The sequence below is a fragment of the Scyliorhinus canicula genome, chromosome 8 (genome assembly GCF_902713615.1).
Source record: "Scyliorhinus canicula chromosome 8, sScyCan1.1, whole genome shotgun sequence".
Taxonomy (NCBI): domain Eukaryota; kingdom Metazoa; phylum Chordata; class Chondrichthyes; order Carcharhiniformes; family Scyliorhinidae; genus Scyliorhinus; species Scyliorhinus canicula.
In genome coordinates this window covers 87,861,968-87,883,879 of record NC_052153.1, presented here as the reverse complement: position 1 = coordinate 87,883,879, position 21,912 = coordinate 87,861,968, and positions in this window count along the sequence as shown.

The window sequence follows — 21,912 nt, the reverse complement described above, 5'->3', positions numbered from 1 at the left end:
CACAGATAGTGACCCAGCGGGGAATCAAACCTGAGACCCTGGTGCTGTGAAGCCACAGTGCTCGCTACTGTGCTACCGTGCTGCCCTTTAATACCTTCAATAATTATATTACTTGATGATCTCAGCCTCACATAAAAGTCATAGCTGGATTTATGCTATGGTGGGATGGGTTTGGGAGGCTGCGACCACAGGAATAAAAGGGAGGAGGGATATGTTCTCAGGTAGGCATGTCTCCAATGGACACAGTAGGTGAGGATGGTGTCAGGCAGCCTAGCCTACTTCAGGCCTAATGAGACCCACAAGTGGCCAATTAATGGTCACTTAAGAGCCTCATTCTACCTCCATCGCTAATTTATGTGTGGCAGGGAAGGGGGAGGCAAGGTGGATAGCCTGCCAGCTTTCAGCATGAAATTTAGGTACCCCCCTCTCCTGTCCAACAGCAGCCTACGCAGTGAAAGCTGCCAGGCAACCCACCTTGTCTCCACCTTCCCTGCTGCACATAAATTAGTGGTGGAGGCAGAATGTGGCCCTTAATCGGCCTAATTGGCCACTTGAGTGTTTCATTTGGCTGCAGCAAGGGTTGCAGCCGAACACCATCCTCACCCACTGTAATATGGGAGACAGGTTGGGGACAGGTGGGAAGGAGGTGGGAAGATCACCAATGGGATTCTCTGTCGGCGGATTCCTCTGCTTCACCGGCAGCACACTCACACCCAAGGATTTCCTGATGGCTTGGGGGTGACCACAATGGGAAACCCCATTGTCTGACTGCCGGGACGGAGAATCCGCTGCCGGCAGGGGCGCTCCATACCAGAAAACAGGGATGGAGAATGCCCCCCCCCACACCATTTGTTTTATTTTTTGAGCCCTGGCGGGTGCTGTAAAATTCAGCCCATTATTAGGGGTTTGTGGTTCTCAGTAAGAGAATGACAAACAAAGAGAGAAGGAGAAAGGTAAAATGCATCACATTACTGCACAGCTTGCAGGAAATACAAATTCAAACTTATACAAGTGATTGAAGCATTACATTTTGGAAAGTTCCCATTTTATTATTTAAAAAAAGGTTTAATAATGAATGCTGAGATTGCGAATGATAGTTTGAACAGGAAAATCACTAAGTTAACTAGACATATTATCACAAAAAGTTATCGTGATGAACTGTAAATGTTGGCAGAATAACATGCATTCATTGGTATATAAATAGCAGATTGTGGGATCAAAGTACACATCCCATTTCCATGAAAAATAACATCATCATCACTTTCACATGAAAGATTTTGCAATACTGTTTGGGAAATAAATGATGCTAGATGAGGAATATATTTGTGTTTCAATGGTGACTCTTCTCCTGCAAGATGAATGATATGAAGTCATTTGCCTTTATCTCTGTTTCCTCTGTGGATGATTTGGAGGGAGGGTGATTGACAGCGTGCCACTGCAATGGAAATCTGAGGCTATAAACCACTTAACATTGTAAAACTAAAATGTTCCACTTGAGTAAATCCTCTATTAATCATTGTTCTTTCAAATAATTTTACATTTAATATTAGTGATAGATTTTCCATTTTTGTAGCAGATGAGCATTATGAGGGCTGGTTCACACAGTTGGCTAGCATGTGCATCAGATTAACACCAACGGTATGGGGTTTGATTGCTGTTCTGGCTGAGGTAGACACAGGGATGCTTCCTCGGCCTAACCATAGGGAAAAAAATCATGATACTTTGCTGTTGTCCAGTAAATACTTGCCCAGGACCTGCCTTGGGACAGTGAATTGAAGCAGATATGAACAATAGCAAAGAAACAGATTTTTTTAAAAACAGCATCCATATGGATAGTTCTGAAAAATATTGCATATTGTTTGGGCTGAATACAAACCAGCTGCATTCTATGGGCGGAATTCTCCCATCGGGAGACAAACAGCCGACGACGGAGTGAAACCCGAGTGTTTCACTCCGGCGTCGGAGGCCACTCCTCACCCCCTATTCCCCAAACCCCAGGGGGGCTAGGAGCGGCGGCGCGTGAATTCCACGCACCGGGCCTTGATGCTTGTGTCAAAGCGGCGCACCGGGAATGACGCGGCCGGTGGCGCCAAAGTGACATCAGCCGCACATGCGCAGGTTGGCCGGTTGCTGTCTTACCCTCCGCTGCCCCGCAATACATGGCGGCTTGATCTTGCGGGGCGGCGGAGGGGAAAGTGCGTCGTTTAGTGACGCCGGCCCGACGATCGATGGGCACCGATCGCGGGCTAGACATCTGCTGAGCATGCCTTTGGTGCTCGATCCTCCCTCTGCCCCCCACAGGCCCCACACTCACCAGGTGTGGTTGGCACCGGCGTGAACCGGTCGGGTTCGGCAGGCCGCTCGGCCCATCTGGGCCGGAGAATCGCCGGTCGCCGTGAGAAACGGCGAGCGGCGATTCTCTGAGCGGCCTGAGGGGCTGGCCGAAAGGCCTTCGCCGGTTCACGCATGCGCTGAGGGATTCTCTTCCGCTTCCGCCATGGCCGCATGCCCGCAAGGCACAGGCCCGCCCTCCGATCGGGGGGCCCCGATTGCGGGCCTGGCCACCGTGGGGGCACCCCCCGGGGTCCGATCGCCCCGTACCCCCCTCAGGACCCCGGGGGCCCGGTCGCGCCGCCGATCCCGCCTCCACCAGAGGTGGTTCAAACCTCGGCGGCGGGAGAGGCCTCCCAGCGGCGGGACTTCGGCCCATCGCGGGCTGGAGAATCGCCGCAGGGGCCTCACCAATTCCCGGGTGGCGGAGAATCTCTGCCACAGCGGGGGCGGGATTTTCGGCGGCCCCAGCCGGTTCTCCGTCCCTGCTGAGGGTCGGAGAATTTTGCCCATTGTTTCTGAATCTCCCCTGTCTAATCCTGTTAGAAGTTTATAAATGTCTATGAAATCCCCTTTCACTCTTCTAAACTTCAATGAATATAATCCTAACTAATTTAGTCTCTCCTCATATGACAGTCCCACTGTCCCAAAGATCAGCCTGGTAAACCTTTGCTGCACTCCCTCCATAGCAAGAACACCCTTTCTCAGATAAGGACCACCAAAACTGCACACAATACTCCAGGTGCGGCTTCACCAACGCCCTATAATCCTAACCGATTTAGTCTCTCCTCATATGACAGTCCTGCCAACCCAGGAATCAGCCTGGTAAACCTTCGCTGTACTCCTTCCATAGCAAGAGCACCCTTCCTCGGATAAGGACACCAAAACTGCACACAATACTTTTGATGTGGCTTCACCAATGTCCTATACAATTTCAATAGAACAGCCCTATTCCTATCTGTTAATTATCTCGCAATGAAGGCCAACATGCCATTTGCCTTCTTTACTGCCTGTTGTACTTGCACACTTACTTTCAGTGACTGATGCATCAGGACACAAAGGTCTTGCTGTGGATCCACCTCTCTCAATTTACACCCATTCAAATAATAATCTGCCTTCCTATTTTTGCAACTGAAGTGGATAACCTCACATTTGTGCACATTACACTGCATCTGCCACGCACAGGCCAACTCACTCAGCCAAATCATGCTGAAGCATCTTTGCATCCTCCTAACACTTCATCCTCCCACCCAACTTTGTATCATCTGCAAATCTGGAGATAATATATTCAGTTCCCTCGTCCAAATCATTAATATATAATGTGAACTGTTGGGGTTCTAGCACAAATCCCTGCGATACCCCACTAGTCACTGCCTGACAATTGGAAAATGACCCATTTATTCCAACTTTTTGCTTCCGGTCTGCTAACCAGCTTTCTATCCATCTCAAGACATTATCCACAATCCCATGCGCTTTAATTTGCATAGTAATCTGCTATGTGAGACCTTGTTGAAAGCCTTCTGAAAGTCTAATTAAACCACACCCACTGATTCTCCCTGGTCAACTCTACTCGTCACATCTTCAAATAATTTTAGTAGATTTGTCAAGCATGATTTCCCTTTTGTACATCCATGTTAATTTGTCTGATTATTGAATAGTGGGATTATATTAGCTACCTTCTAATCTGTAGGAACCATTCCAGAGTCCAAAACATTTTTGAAAAATAATCACCAATGGATCGACTATTTAGAACATAGAACAGTACAGCACAGAACAGGCCCTTCGGCCCTCAATGTTGTGCCGAGCCATGATCACCCTACTCAAACCCACATATCCACCCTATACCCGTAACCCAACAACCCCCCCCCTTAACCTTACTTTTATTAGGACACTACGGGCAATTTAGCATGGCCAATCCACCTAACCCGCACATCTTTGGACTGTGGGAGGAAACCGGAGCACCCGGAGGAAACCCACGCACACAGGGGGAGGACGTGCAGACTCCACACAGACAGTGACCCAGCCGGGAATCGAACCTGGGACCCTGGAGCTGTGAAGCATTTATGCTAACCACCATGCTACCCTGCTGCCCATTTCAAGAGCCAATTCCATAAGTATTCTGAGATGAAGATTATCTGGCGCTGGAGATTTATCCATTTTCAATCTCATTAATTTCCCAAAAAGATAAAGTGGATCGTGAGAGAGGTGAAATTGGAAAGTGAGTTAATTTGGGTTTATCTTGTATGTTCCTATACAGGGGATGTTTAGAAAACAAATCAACAATAGCTTGCAAGCTAGTCCACCATGGCTGGGAAACAACAGGTGGCACAAATAATGTGATAAAACTGGAAGAAGCCACAAGTATAGGAGGATGAGATGAAACTGGAAGTAAATATGACAAATGATTCTATCTTGCCTGCAGGAAAGACATAGAAAATGTATGTTTTGCGATGATTGTTTACCATTGTTCCATGCAACACTTTCCACCTCAGATTCTCAAGGATGTTGGAAAGGACCCAATTGCAGATTCCAGTCAGGAGCCTTATCAGTGTCAGATGATAAAACTTCCTTCCTTGGGATTAAAATGGTTGAAAGGAAGAAAAAGCTTCTTTGAATAATTCCTCAAGGTTTTATTTACATCGAGAAGAAGCTTTAGCTCAACCCTCCACCAAAAGACAGCGGGCATGTGTCTCCTAGTGTGGCTCTCCCTCAATGTGTTTTAGAAATATACGGGGTGGGATTCTCTGATCCTGAGGCTAAGTGTTGACGCGTTTCTCGATGGCGGCAACATGGTCTCAGGAGCAGCAATTCTGGACCCTGCAGGGGGCCAGCACTGCACTGGAGCAACCCATGCTGCTCCAGCTGTCGATCCAGGCGTCAGATGGGTGCCACAGGTCTGCGCATGCGCAGTGGGGCCGGCACCAATTCGCTCATGCGCAGTGGGACCGGTGCAATTGCCGCACATGCGCAGTGCTCCCTTCTCCGCGCCGGCCCCGACGCAACATGGCATAGGGCTGAAGGGGCCGGCACAGAACAAAAGAGGCCCCCAGCCCGAGAGGACAGCCGACCGATTGGTAGGCCCCGATCACGGGCCAGGCCACAGTGGAGCCTCCCCACCAGGGTCAGATGCCCCTCCCCTCCACCAGGCCACCCTCAGATGCATCCACGCCGAGGTTCCGCTGGGTAAGAGCAGGTGTGGACGGCGCCGGCGGGACTTGGAGAGACCGTAGAGGAGCCCCCGACCGGCGCTGCACCAACTGTACCGGCGCCAATGACGGCAATTCTCCGGAGAATCGGCAGACCGGCGTCGGGGCAGTGTGGCGTGATTCGCGCCGGTCCCGGTGATTCTTCGGCCAGGCCCTGGGGTGAGAGAATCCCGCCCACAATCCCACAGTACAGAAGGAGGTCATTTGACCACCGAGTCTGCACTGACTCTCTGAAAGAACATGCCATCTAAACCCACTCCCTCACCCTATCCTAATAACCTCTTAACATTCCCTACAAATCATTAGACACTATAGGGCAATTTAGCATGGCCAATCCACCGAACATCCACATCTTTGAAATGTGGGAGGAAACCGGAGCACACGGAGGCAACTCACGCAGACACGGGAGAAGGTGCAAACTCCACACAGTCACCCAAGGTCAGAATTGAACCCGGGTCCCTGGAGCTGTGAGGCAGCAGTACTAACCACTGTGCTACTGTGCTGCCCTATTACTGTGAGTGATGAAATGCGAAGGTGAGGAAAGGGTGATGCTTAAGTAAATAATAGTGTTTCCTATGAGTTGGATTGTAACAGTTACTGACTTTCTCTTGGCAACAAATATTTGACTTTGTATCAGTTAATTAATCAAAGGCTGTGCAGTCGAATTTTGCTTGTAATATTTTAAACCATTTTCATCCAACCTTGGATTTCAAAGGGCCCAAAGACAAGTTAAAGAACTTTCTTACCACCTTACCTCAGTGTTAATTATCATTGTTGCAGCACATACTGCATCTTTATTTAATGATTTGAAATGGCTGCCTTGACTCAGTGAGAGCAATAAATCAGAGATTGTGGATTCAAGCTGCACTCCAGTGATCTAAAGTACATAGTTTAGCTTGACATATTAGTGCAGTACTGTTGGAGTTCTCAAGAGGTGCCACTTTTCAGATGAAACATTAACCTAATGCCCTATATCTCCTTTCAGGTGAACGTAAAGGGTTCCATGGCACTATTGGAAGAAAAGCAGGGGAGTTTTCCTGACAGTTCTTGGGGCTTACACTGGGCTTTAAAAGCTCAGAAGGGATTTTTTTCTCCCTTCGTAACCCAATTGTGTATTAGCCAACAAGTGGTGCCAGGAGTTGTTTGCAGTTCAATGAAGGATTAATACCCAGCGGAGCTTGTGTTATTACAAATATAACTGTGGTATTTTTAATAGCTGTTTTTTTCTATACCCTTTTGTTAATGATGAATGAAGCCATTTCTCTTATGATATTCTTATTCAGGAAAATAAAAGCTGAGATTGAAAAATAAAATTCAACAGGAAGCGCATAGTGGCACAATTAATGTAGCATTTACATTGTAAATTCAGTAGCTGCAGTTTTGTACATCTTTCATGGATAGTGAATGAGAATGTTAATTTTTTTTGTCTGAATGAATAGTAAATATTGGTCTAAATATGTTAAATAAAAAGTCATATTTAAATTTTTGCTGAGAAACAGTACATATTTTAGTTGTGTTTATTGATTTGATGAAAGCAAAGGGGGAAACTAGAACTATGTTTGTGATTCCACTAGAGAGCAGTGTTCTTTTGTCTATGGTAGGCTGGTTTCCTGCTTTCTAATTGAGGAGTTGAGAGTAACTGTTTTGGTAAGGTTTATTTCTGTTATGTGATAAACTACCCACATATTGCTCCTATTAGCAATTATACCAATGTAAGCTTGAACTATAAAATGATAACACACGACACCACATACTTCAAGAGAATGCTGCTAGGTATTTTTATGTCAATTGTAATAGATTAAACAGTCACTGGCTGAATTGCATTGCATTACAGCTCAGTTACAGTAACTTTGGTAAATTATTTCAGTTTAGTTTTCTATCTAAAATTCAGTAATGATTACATTTAGTAATAGAACATCAATGAGTATGTGTTGTTGTGTTATTTGAACAATAGATGACTCCAATGCTATATGGTTGTTTGAAACCATGCACTTTACATACATATTGAATCACATCAAGATTGACAGATCACCATTAATATAGTAAAAATTTTGAAAAGTAACTTTTTCTATTGGATAAAGTATTGTGGGCGCGATTCTCCCATATGGGGAGAAATCGTAAGGCTGGCGTCAAATCCGGGCGGGTTTGACGCCAGCCCCCCCCTTCCCGACCGGGAACCGATTCTGGTCCCCGGTCGGGGCTAGCATGCCGACGCCGTAAACTCCGGCATTGCGGGCTTAACGAATTTCGTTAAGCCCGCTTGCCAGAGTTAGCGCCGGCTGACGCGTCATATGACGTCAGCCGCGCATGCGCGGATTGGAAGACTCCAACTCGCGCATACGCGGATGACGTCATCGCGCATTTGCGTGAAACCCGCGCATGCGCGGGCCGGGATGCCCCTCAGCCGCCCCGCGAAGTGATACAGCGGGGCGGCGGAGGGACATAGAGTGCGTGGGCATCGGGCCCGCTGCCCGCGATCAGTGCCCACCGATCACGGGCCCATGGCACCTTGGCACAGCCGTGGTACTGCCGTGCCAATCGGTGCCATGGTTTTAAAAATCGAGAGTTTACGGCCGTTTTTACGAACGGCCAGACCAGGTGTGTTTGCCGTTCGTAAAAACAGCTGTAAAGGGCTGGGAACTCGGCCCATCGATCAGCTGAGAATCGCTGCCGGCTGTAAAAAAACGGCGGCAGCGATTCGTATCGGGAGTCGGGCGTGGGGGGGGGGGGGGGGGAATAGCGGGAGGGCGTCGGAACAGCGTGGCCGTAAAATTTTACGAGCCACGCTATTCTCCGCACCGTCGGGAGTGCGGAGAATCTCGCCCATTCTCTTTTTCTCTCTGATGTGTGATAGTGGAGATCATAGAATTTTTTTTTCATAGAATTTACAGTGCAGAATGAGGCCATTCGGCCCATCGAGTCTGCACTGGCTCTTGGAAAGAGCACCCTACCCAAGGTCAACACCTTCACCCTATCCCCATAACCCAGTAACCCCACCCAACACTAAGGGCAATTTTGAACACTAAGGGCAATTTTATCATGGCCAATCCACCTAACCTGCACATCTTTGGACTGTGGGAGGAAACCGGAGCACCCGGAGGATACCCACGCACACACGGGGAGGATGTGCAGACTCCGCATAGACAGTGTCCCAAGCCGGAATCGAACCTGGGACCCTGGAGCTGTGAAGCAATTGTGCTATCCACAATGCTACCCTGCTGCCCCTGTCATCAAAGCACAATAATATGGAGTAAAACCAGTTGATAAATAAGAAATACTTCTTCCTTGATCAATCTATTTTTGAATCAAGTATTTAATCTGGATGCATGTGTCTGCAGATGCAATGGAACACCCCATATGTAACAGTAATGCATTCCAACAGAATAAGATGGCAATCCTGTTCTCCCACTCCCTCCGCCACGGGAGGTTTAAAGACCGGTGGGGGGAAAGGGGGTCCAAAAACGGTTTCATGCCGGTGTAAAATGGTGGTGGGGTCTTCTCCTCTAGCCCGCCATTATGGATTACATACCGCTAATGGGATTCAGATGAAGTCCTGACCAGAAGTAACACACCAATTCCCAATTGATCGTGCCTCCAGCACAAAATCACGCCAGTCCAGAACGTGCCTGGACTTGTGTGATGTGTAAAAGATAGGCCTTACTCAAGAAGGCTGCCTTTGGAGTTTGCGATGGAGGCCTCCAGCAACCATGGACATTGGAACATGCAGGATCAATCTACTCCATCTTCCACCTTTAGTGTTCCTGGAGGTCCATCTTCTTTCTTCAATGGTGACTCAGTTATGTGCGGATGTCTTTTAAAAATAGCATCCAGGTACGATGGCAGCGAATGGGTCATTCAGCCCACCCCACCGTGTGAAGTGTCACGAAACCCCAAATGCATATTAATGAGCCCATGATATGGCGTTGTGCAATATGCTGCAAATTCCCAGAAGCCTCCACAGTAGGAAACACTCCTCCCCCCACCACCCCCGACACCATGGAACTTAGTTACGGATGGGAAGCTTCTGCCCAGAGTTACTATATTTTACAGCAACCCATTCTGTAAAGTTAGACCTTTGAACATAAGTGGCAGAATTTTCCATTATTGGCACAGAGTGCCGGCTGAAGTGCGGCAAATGCCGTGCAGCTCCCAGGCTGTACCGCCAGCTTTTCTCATCAGTTGGCAACACTCCGTATGGAAGAAATCTCCTGGTGTGACAAACACCATGACGCTGCTTGCTAGCTCGACAGGCATCAGGGTGTTGTTTTTAAAAGGTGCCTCGATCTGTGATAATAAAAATACATCCGCTACCACCACAGATAAGGGGACACCCCCCACAAAAACACACAAGGGCAACCTCCCCCAGGGATAAGGAAATTACCCCTAAAGCACACAAGGGTAATCCACACCAGGGATAAGGGAAACAGACCCCCACTGCACACAAAGACAGGCATAGATAAGGGGAATCCCCCAATACACCCAAGGGCAACAATGCTCCATGCATCTGGGGAACCCCCCCCCAAACCAATGGATCTCCTCTGAGGGCCTCTGGCATTGCCAGGGGCAGGGCCAGGAGGTAGTGTCAGTGTACTGCTCAGGCATGGCCTTCTCCCCTTGGGGGCTACACTTACTTGTGTGCACCCTGACAGGTTCCTTTTGCCTGTTCCCCATTGATGCACTATCAATTACGACGAGAAGAGAGTAGAGATTAATCGCGGCTTTATTACGCAGAGATGTGGACCCCCCCCCCCCCCCCCCCCCCCCCTGCAGCTGCTGCCAAAATGGCTGCAGCTCAGAAAGCCCACACATTTATACTCCGCCTACTGGGCGGAGCCAGCAGGCAGGGATCTACCCCCGTACCTGTAGTACAGGGGCCTGACCGTAATACCCTCATATACCCTCATATGCAGTATATAAAACAACAGTGGTGACTACCACGCCCATTTTGCAAAAAGAGTTGTAAATCTCACTGACCTGATGTCATGCTGGTGAGGGGGGAGTTTCAAATGTTGGGAGGGGATGTACGAAATGGCAAGGAAGCCCTTTAACTATATGATAATTTATGGAAATGAGGTTCACGATCTTCTTGGTCATCAGTGGCGGGGGAAGAATCGGCATCAAGAATTTCATTTTCTGAGTCTCGCGGGATTTTGTTCCCAAATCGCCATTTGCACTTGCGGCAAATGCAAGCACAAACCGCAGACAATGTTTTTATACACATTCAGCTAGTTTCTTTTATCTTACCATATTCTGTTGCATTAGTGTGTTTGGGAGAATTCTTTCGCTTTGAAATTATACTGTTCCAAGTATCAACCTCTAATGAAGTTTGTTTGCGTCTGTATGAAACTCCCATGTCAGTGCTGTTATAAATCATTTGAAATAACCCAGAACTATAGAAGGGCATTGAAGATTGTCAACACTTCAGCACGCCAATGTTTTTGGAAAGAAATAAACTGTAAATTGACTGGTCTCTTGCAACTCCTTGAGCGTCAACACATTTAATTAGGGCAGGAAGTTGGACTCGTCAATCGGGATGAGAGCAGCCACTTCTGCGAGGAAGAATTTGGGCCCACCTCAAACTACGATCAGAGCTGTGACCACTAGAAAAAAGGCAACTGATTAGTGAGTGCATACATGTCTCAAAAAGGGATGGATAAGTTCTATTTATCACTTCTTTTTGTGAACTGTTAATTTTCTTCTTACGTGCTCAAGTTGACGTTGACAGGCAGATCTCTTTTAAACATTGACACCGAACCAAACAGGAGAACTTCTGGATGCTTTACTCGTCCCTTGTAGGATTCCACTGTTAAAATCAATAACATTACTTTGAATGCTGTGAAACCGAAGAAAATCTGAATGCTTTTTAATAAAGTGTAACCATGCAACTGTAATGTCACTGGAAATCCATGTTATTGTCTGTTTGGAATCAAATGGAAATTGTGGTTGTTTGGAACTGTTGTACAATATTTTCAAAACGTTAGCATTTTAAAAAATCTTTCACTGTTAGATAATGACTCACAGTAAAGCTGATCAATAAGAAGTTCAGACATTCCAGTCTTTGATTTGGCATTCCGCAGCAGTTCCATCAAGACTTACTTTCATCCAATTACCTGTCAAAACAGTTGTCGTTGATGTTTCTTCTGGTTAGTAATTGGCACAATATTATGTTATACATGAAAACCCAGATAAACAGATACCTGATACAAGCACATGATTCTAATATCCACTTCCCATTCAATTTCACTGCACTGAATTTGTGACCCAAACAGAACATTTGAGTACTTAATGTTGATCTGAGTAGAATTTTATGCTCAGCACTTTAAATCAAGGCAATCTATTGCAAAATATCATCTAAGCGCACTCAAATGAGTCTATGTACGTCAAGGTAAAACATATATGTGTTTTTTGATGTTTTCCAATTCAGTTAAATTGCTGAATGAATTCTTGTAAGAATTGTGGTACACAAATTGGTTACATTTAATTCAAGTGTGGAAAAATTTGAAACCAAGTGGAGAATGTCTTGCTAAATGGATTGTGCACTTATCAGAATTTATCTGTACCTGTATACTGGAAATCAAAGAAGTAGCTGCTGGAAAACAAGGGTAATCCATTAACCACCTGGCTCATGATTCTGGGCACAACCTGCCGGAAGACTTAGTGTAGTTTAGTAGGTATCATAAAGGGGTTTTGAGTCTTGTATAATTTAACATAGAACATAGAACATAGAACGATACAGCGCAGTACAGGCCCTTCGGCCCTCGATGTTGCACCGACATGGAAAAAAAAACTAAAGGCCATCTAACCTACACTATGCCCTTATCATCCATATGCTTATCCAATAAATTTTTAAATGCCCTCAATGTTGGCGAGTTCACTACTGTTGCAGGTAGGGCATTCCACGGCCTCACCACTCTTTGCGTAAAAAACCCACCTCTGACCTCTGTCCTATATCTATTACCCCTCAATTTAAGGCTATGTCCCCTCGTGCTAGCCACCTCCATCCGCGGGAGAAGGCTCTCGCTGTCCACCCTATCTAACCCTCTGATCATTTTGTATGCCTCTATTAAGTCACCTCTTAACCTTCTTCTCTCTAACGAAAACAACCTCAAGTCCATCAGCCTTTCCTCATAAGATTTTCCCTCCATACCAGGCAACATCCTGGTAAATCTCCTCTGCACCCGTTCCAAAGCTTCCACGTCCTTCCTATAATGAGGCGACCAGAACTGTACGCAATACTCCAAATGCGGCCGTACTAGAGTTTTGTACAACTGCAACATGACCTCATGGCTCCGGAACACAATCCCTCTACCAATAAAGGCCAACACACCATAGGCCTTCTTCACAACCCTATCAACCTGGGTGGCAACTTTCAGGGATCTATGTACATGGACACCGAGATCCCTCTGCTCATCCACACTACCAAGAATTTTACCATTAGCCAAATATTCCGCATTCCTGTTATTCTTTCCAAAGTGAATCACCTCACACTTCTCCACATTAAACTCCATTTGCCACCTCTCAGCCCAGCTCTGCAGCTTATCTATGTCCCTCTGTAACCTGCAACATCCTTCCGCACTGTCTACAACTCCACCGACTTTAGTGTCGTCTGCAAATTTACTCACCCATCCTTCTGCGCCCTCCTCTAGGTCATTTATAAAAATGACAAACAGCAACGGCCCCAGGACAGATCCTTGTGGTACGCCACTCGTAACTGAACTCCATTCTGAACATTTCCCATCAACTACCACTCTCTGTCTTCTTTCAACTAGCCAATTTCTGATCCACATCTCTAAATCACCCTCAATCTCCAGCCTCCGTATTTTCTGCAATAGCCGACCGTGGGGAACCTTATCAAACGCTTTACTGAAATCCATATACACCACATCAACTGCTCTACCCTCGTCTACCTGTTCAGTCACCTTCTCAAAGAACTCGATAAGGTTTGTGAAGCATGACCTACCCTTCATAAAACCATGCTGACTATCCCTAATCATATTATTCCTATCTAGATGATTATAAATCGTATCTTTTATAATCCTCTCCAAGACCTTACCCACTACAGACGTTAGGCTCACCGGCCTATAGTTACCGGGGTTATCTCTACTCCCCTTCTTGAACAAAGGGACCACATTTGCTATCCTCCAGTCCTCTGGCACTATTCCTGTAGCCAATGATGACCTAAAAATCAAAGCCAAAGGCTCAGCAATCTCTTCCCTGGCTTCCCAGAGAATCCTAGGATAAATCCCATCCGGCCCCGGGGAAGTGTTTAAACAGTAATAAACAGTAAGTGTTTATTAACCATTCGTAATTATCAACATATATACCATATAAGATCTAAGCTAGGAGCTGTCTCCATGTTTGTTCCTACACATGTCTTTGTCCATGCAAGACTGCCCTCTGGACTCGGGATACATCACACTGTGGGTGGTACTGTACCCAGTCTCACGTTAATCCTTTTAATGCCAGGGACTTATACTACACCTCTTCTCAAGTCTTTATCCAACATATTTACATTGCATTCCTGTTGGCCCAGCACATTTACTTTACTTCTACTTCTACAACCCTTTCAAGTATCTATGTTTACAGGTTCAGGCAGTCTGGACACTTTATAATTCTTATAATAGTGGGGGACCAGAAGATTCTGCTGTATTGGGTGAACCTTATTAAATAGGAGGTTGCTTTGAATGTGGTCATTCTGGCGTTGGTTGGTTGATCATATTTCACTTTTTTCATTCTTTGGACATCAACTGCTCCTTCTCAAATCCCCATCTAGGGTTATCGATGGTCATTCTTACAGGGAGAATGGACTCACAGTTCATCAATAGTGCTCATTCCAGTTATCTTCCACCGTAAAAGATGTTGGGATAAAAGATTGGCCAACGACACTCTATGGTGGGACTTCTACCCAATTGAGGAGCGGACGTCCTGCCCACAGCTACCATTCAAGCATGAAATGGCTATAACACACGTGGAATTGGCAGGAATATGTTCCCTGTCGACTCTTTGGATGGCAACAAGCAAGACCCTGCCATCCAAAAAATTCATGCTGAAGTTTTTCGGGTTGTGAAACCATTGGTTCCCAGCTTTTTCTGGGGTCCTTCTCCTACTGTGTTCAGCTGCCAATAATTCCAACTACTGCTGACGTTAAAGCTCTTTTCCAAACTTGCTCTGGCCAAGAACTGTTTAGCCCACCCATGCTCGGCCTTCTAACTCTGCTGACATTGAAGATGGAGTCCCATGGGGTTGGATGGAGTCCTCTGCTGCATCGTGGAGTTTTATTTCTGTCTTCTTCTTCCAATCCTGATTTCGAGCTTTTCTCTGGTGATCTTTTTCTGTGTCTTCACTTCTGGTCCTTTTCAGCAGGTCAGAATGCAACCAATTTCAATCTTTCAGGTTTTAACTTTCTTTCCTACATTTCATGAAGATCTGGGTTGTTCTGAAAGCTGCCACCATGTTGTAAGATGTTGTGTGTAATTTGGTAGGTCTCATGAGGAGGTTCTAATCCTTATATAGTTTAACAGTAAGTGTTACCTACATGTAATTATAAACATCTGGGTGGAAGGGTGAGCTGTGAGGAGGATGCAGAGATGCTTCAATGTGGTGTGGACAAGCTGAGTGAGTGGAGAAATGCATGACAGATGCAGTATGATCTGGACAAATGTGAGGTTTTACACTTAGGTAGCAGAAACACAAAGCTAGATTAAAACCTGAATGGCTATAATTTTGAGAGGGGAATGTGCAATGAGGCCCCCTTTTCAGGCCCCCAAGCTCTTTTGACCCCTCCTTGCCACCTCTCCCCTACCCCAGAACCTTGAGGAGGTCCCCAGAACCTGCTCTACCTAGCAAGACCAGGGTGCCCTAGTGGCTCTGCCAGGTTACCAGGTGCTGGGGGAGTGCCAGGGTGCTACCCTGCCCTGTCCCCGACTATCTGATGCCGCCAATGGCATGGGACCCCCCCAATGGCATGTGAACTACCCCCCCCCCCCCAGTGCCATGACAACTAGTCTATGTTCATGTGGACCAGAACTAAATGGCAAGCTGGGGAGGTCTCCCAGGTGTGCCTGGTGAGTCACAGGTGAATCCGGTGTCCAGGTATTTATATGAGCCATAAGACTCAATTGAATAGTCAGATCTGGATCTCATCCAGCGAGGGCGATACCAGATTGCGCTCACCATGGAGCCCGATTTGGAGCTCATGTGAAATTCATCCATTGTGTCTGGATCCGTGCCGGGCGCAATGGGGGTCACTGAATCATGCCCTGTATGTTTTCAAGAAAGAGTAGCAAATCGGGCTAAAGGCACCAAAGAATATGGAGGGAAGGTGGGAACAGGCTCTTGAGTTGGATGATCAGCCATTATCATAATGAATGACAGTGCCGTCTCAGAGGGCCAAATGGCTCACTCCTGCTCCTATTTTTTATGTTTCTGCATAATTTAAAGATGCATTTTCAAAGGCTTCATTAGTGAACACAAAAGGTATTTATTAATAAGCATTGTACAGCTGCATAGCTGTAACAAGCTCCCGAAATGTCTTTGCTTCGGAGTCTTTCTCACTGATTCTATGCCCTGAGTCCCGATTGGTTGCCCAGGCCAGGCGACCCTTACTCTGCTGTGTTGCCCTTAAAGGACCAATCACCACGACAGTATAAGCCCTAAGCTAGGAGCTGACTCCATGCTTGCCTCTTTACGTGTCTCTATCTAGTACAACACTGCTCTCAAGACTTGGATCATGTGTTCCTTTACATCACACTGTGGATGGTACTATACCCAATCCCAAGTTAATAATTTCTATGCCATACCCTTTTACTACACATCACCTTGCCATTCTGCCATTTATCAATTAATAACCTTGTTACTTCTAATAAAACGTATCCTAAAACTGTTACCAATACCAATAAAGTCTTACTGATACTAATAAACTTTACTACTTACCAATGACCTTACTACTACCAGTAAACCCTACTAACACGGATACATCCTGCTAATAGTCAATACTGGTCTAGCTCTTTGTAAGCCAACTATCCTGCCAGACGTCTCTCTCTTTATAGCTCCACTCTCCTCACTGAAATCTCTGTGATGGTCAGTACTGAAATCTTCCTCTTTACTGCTCCACCCTCCTCACTGTCATCTCTCTCTTTATAGCCCCACTCTCCTCACTGTCATATCTCTCTTTACAGCCCCACTCTCCTCATTGAATTCACTCTCTTTTCAGCCCCACTCTCCTCACTGTAATCTTTCTTTTCAGCCCCACTCTCGTCACTGAATTCTCTCTCTTTACAGCTCCACTGTCGTCCCTAAATTCTCTCTCTTTACAGCCCCACTCTCGGTCACTGAATTCTCTCTTTACAGCCCCTCTCTTGTCACTGAAGTCTCTCTCATTATAGCCTCACTCTTCTCACTGTAATCTTTCTTTTCAGCCCCACTCTCCTCATTGAATTCTCTCTCTTTACAGCCCCACTCTCCTCACTGAAATCTCTCTCTTTCAGGAGAAAAGGAGGAAGCAATGAAGACAAGGGGCGGGATTCTCTGATCCTGAGTGTTGACACCATCGTAAACGACATCGCGTTTTACGACGGCATCAACAGGCCCCCAGGATCAGCTATTCCAAGCCCTACGGGAGGCCAGCACGGCACTGGAGTGACCCACACCGCTCCAGCTGCTGATACCGGCCTCAAATGGGCGCCGCAGGTCGGCGCATGCTCACTGCGACTGGCGTGAATGCGCACCGTGACCGGAGCAATTGCACTCATGCGCGGTGGCTTCCTTCTCCGCGCCGGCCCTGATGCAACATGCGTAGGGCTACCCCCTCCCCCCTCCCCCACCAGGCCACCCCCGAAAGGATGTACGCCGAGGTCCCGCTGGGTAAGACCACGCGTGGACGGCGCCGGCGGGACTCGGATTTCTTTTGCGGCTACTCAGCCCAACCCGAGCGGAGAATCGGCAGACTGGCGTCGGGGCGTCGTCGCGCGATTCGCGCCCCTCCTGGCGATTCTCCGACTCAGAGTGGGCTGAGAGAATCCCGTCCATCACCTTTTCAGCCAGGCTGGCCAAGATCCCCTCATCTGATAATGGATCCCATGAACATATCTTCAAGTCTCAATTCTGCAAAAGTTACACATCTTCCCTTCCCTCTCTTACCAACCATCACAGAGTCCTCTTGACCACAATACTAAATAAAATCTCCATAAATCAATAATTTCAAACAAACTTTATCAAACAAACCACACAATATTTCACATAGAAGTTAACTAATCACCCTTGTGTCTGTCTTTTGTGGACCTTTCTGTACTGGCTTTGAGTGCACTGTGACCAAAGTGGCTGCAGGCTGCTTCCTTTCAGTGGAAGAGATAGATGCCTTTTTAAAAACATATTTACGAGATTTGGGTGTCATTGGCTAGACCAGCATTTATTGCTTATCCCTAGCTGCCCTTGGTGGTGGTGAGCTGGCTGCTTGAACCACTGCCGTCCCTAAGGTGTAGATACATTCACAGTGCTGTTAGGGCAAGGTTGACAGGGCTGGGTTTGCTGTTGTCATTTGTCAGGTGTCAGATCAGTCTCATTCCTTTTTTGCTAATTTTGCAGTGGTTGGATACAAGTAGTCTTCTAGACCGTTTCAGAGGGCATTTCAGAGTCAATCACTTTGCTGTGGGCCGGGAGTCGCATGTAAACCAGACTTGGTAAAGATGACAAATTCCCTTCCCTCAAGGACGCTAGTGAACCAGATCGCTTTTACGACAATTGTTTCATGGTCGTCATTAGACTTTTAATTCCAGATGTTTTATTGAATTTCCACCATCTGCTGTGGGTTTGTACCTGAGTCTCCAGCGCATTACCCTGGGTCTCTGGATTACTAGTCCAGTGCCAATACTACAATGTCACCGCCTCCCCGAATGGAATGCAGTTCACACTCCCTCTAAGAATAACTTCCAGCATTTACTCTTATAAAATGGTGAAGCAGGCTCAAGGAGATGGATGACTTTGTCCTGCTTCTAGTTTGTCGGCACTCTTGTCACATTACACGTCCCCTCTCATAGGCACAGGCTGACAGTAAGTAGTGTACATCGTAGGGTGTTGATTACAGTTTGGTAGGGCTGATGAAATCTTCTCAGTAGTATAGATATTAACTGTAAGTATTTCATGACTCAGAACTATTTACAAATATTCTGTAAAGGTACAAACTCGGAGATGTCTCCATGCTTGTCCAACACTTGACTGACACTGGATGCAGGTCATGTACTCTCTTACATCACCTTGTGGCCAGTACTACTCAGTCCCACATTAACCTTACATGCACTAGACCCTTATGGCTTGAACTCCTGCCAACTTTCACAATTTTGTGACTCCTACATAGATGTGTAGGCACTCAACAGCATACTTACTGCTGGCTCCACATTCCAATCATGTAAATGGCCGGCAGCATGAAGGTTTCTTACAACCTGCGTCAAAAGGAACCACACGAGTTAGCTGTACGTCACTATTCCAGCACCCGTTTTTGGTTAACATCCAGTTTTGCCTCCAATGTGTCCTATTTAATTTAAATTTCAATTCCCTCAGTTTAAAATTATTGTGAAATCACAAAATCCATTTTTCCCCATTCACATAATGCCATTGTTACACATGAGAGAGTTGAACAGACTTTTTAGTTGTGTTATTTTTAATAGAATAGAAACTAGTTGTCAATTCTCTACAAACACTTCAGTCTGAAAACACTTTTATCTTATATTTTACAGAGCCAATAATATTTCATACTAATGCATACCTTTAACCTATTGAAGTACAAAGATAATTTAAAAACAATCATGTTTTTATATATTTTATATTTCTTATGGCTGCAAAACATACAGGAATCCACTCAGTTGCACTTGGCTAATGTATGTTTAATCATTAAAGAAAAAAGAATGATGCTGGAATAGATGGAAAACAAGAAACTCAAGTGTCTGTCTGAAGAAAGGGGTTGCAGAGTACAGCACATTTTGATACTTCAGATACATAATGCTACATGAGAGGCTCTGGTAGTGCTTTTAAATTTGTCCTCGAGAAGACGCTCATCTGGAACAATGATTGCAGAGACAAAATCAGATGAATGCTGCTTTCAGAGCTAAATTACTGTTCAATATGAATGCGGCTGAAAGAAATACATTTAGAGAGGCTGGAGTGTAATTCAGCAGAGAAAAGTAAATTGGGACCATGGTCCAAATGGAATTTGTAAAATGCTACCAAAATAGTTCAGCAAAATGCAATTTACTTCCAGGTTTATTAGATTTAATGAAGGACCTTCAGATTGCTGACAGAGGAGCTTCAGTAATGTCTGATAAAGCGATTGTCACTCAGTATGAATGCTACAGATTTGCAGGATAATTTTGGTAATCAAGTGGTTCTATGCGTAATTCAGGGATAAGAATTATTATTCCAAGGGATAATGAATTAGTAATAGAATATAGAACAGTACAGCACGGACAGGCCCTTCGGCCCTCAATGTTGTGCCGAGCAATGATCACCCTACTCAAACCCACTTATCCACCCTATACCCGTAACCCAACAACCCCCCCCCCCCCCCCCCAACCTTACTTTTTAGGACACTACGGGCAATTTAGCATGGCCAATCTACCTAACCCGCACATCTTTGGACTGTGGGAGGAAACCGGAGCACCCGGAGGAAACCCACGCACACACCGGGAGGACGTGCAGACTCCGCACAGACAGTGACCCAGCCGGGAACCGAACCTGGGACCCTGGAGCTGTGAAGCATTTATGCTAACCACCATGCTATCGTGCAGCCCCTAATGTAAAGGCCGATCCATCAATAGCCACTTTTCTCAATAAATCCTAGAATCTTTACAGTGCAGAGGAAGCCATTTAGCCCATCGAGTTTGTACCGACCCTCCTAAAGAATTCGGCACCCATGCTTCCCCTCCCCTGCCCGATCCCAATAACCCCTTAACCTAACGTACACATTTTTGGACACTATGGGGCAATTCAGCATGGCCAATTCACATAGCCAGCACATATTTGGACTGTAGAAGGAAACCAAAGCACCCAGAGGAAACCCACACAGACACGAGGAGAACGTGCAAATTCCACACAGTCACCTAAGGTCGTAATTGAACCTGGGACCCTGGCGCTGTAAAGCAGCAGTGCTAACCACTGTGACACTGTTTATGCCCACTTTGTTTCAACAAAAGGCCCAAAAGTAATATTAATGAGAGCATTACATTGTTCACACAATCAAAAAGAAATGACTCTAACAATTCCCAATGTATTATAAACCAACTGACAATGAAAAGTGCTGTTGAAGCATCTTCACATTCTGGACCACATATTTGGCAAATTGGTTTTCGAGGGAACTATTCTGCCACTTTGTGCAATATCTATTCTCAATAGTCTCTAGCTGTGAAGATGTACGTGAAATGACCACAAATCTGATTGAAATCTTGTTTGTTTATTTAACTTGGATAGTTTAGTTTTGATAGATAAATTATAAGTTATGCAATTTCTTAAGAACAGGAATACAAAAAAATAATATTAACAATACACAATCAATTACTTTCCAAAGCCATTTAATTCAATAGTTTTGAAATGTTAAATATATTAAGATTTCTGCATTGTGACTACTTACTTGTCACCATGTGAAAATTACAGTGATAGTTTATAGGGGGTAATTTGAACACCTTTTGTCCATTCTGTACAAATGAAATGGAAGAATTTTAATCCGTCCTCTGAACCTTGACTCTAACCTGCCTTTTGAAACCTACCAGAATGAGAAGTGTCAGATCTAAAGTTAAGTACCTTTCTAGCACTGCTCCCGTACCAAGAAGAGCACGAGACCTTCCCCCCAGACACACGCAACTTAACTTCCTCCCTGCGATCAGAACTTTTGCCTTTGACTCAACTGTTTCCGATGTTTGATCTCTAACCCCTGCTCCAAACTGCAGCTTCCTCCATAACCTCCCCAGTGTTTGACCTTCCCTCTCCCCCATCATGTTCAACAGCTCTGCAGCAGCCTTCCCCACTGAACCCTTCCACCACCCCCCTCCCCATCCCTCCATCACTCAGTCTGCAGCTTGGAAACCTATATTATAAATGGTTAGCCCTCAAAGAAACAAAAAAATCGATATAAATGCTATACCACATATATTATGAATTCACAATAGGGAAATACGTAAAGTTCCGTAAGGTTCTGCTAATTCTGGCCATAATACCCTGCTCACAACACATTGATCCCTTCCTTCCTCACATTTATTACTGTGTCAAAATTACAATTTTAACCCCTGCAACTGATGAGTGTTGGATGAGTGGACAGTTAAAATGTACTCACTGAATTCTGCACATGCATCCTGTACTATTAAATAAGCATACTTTGGGAAGCCTATGAGGC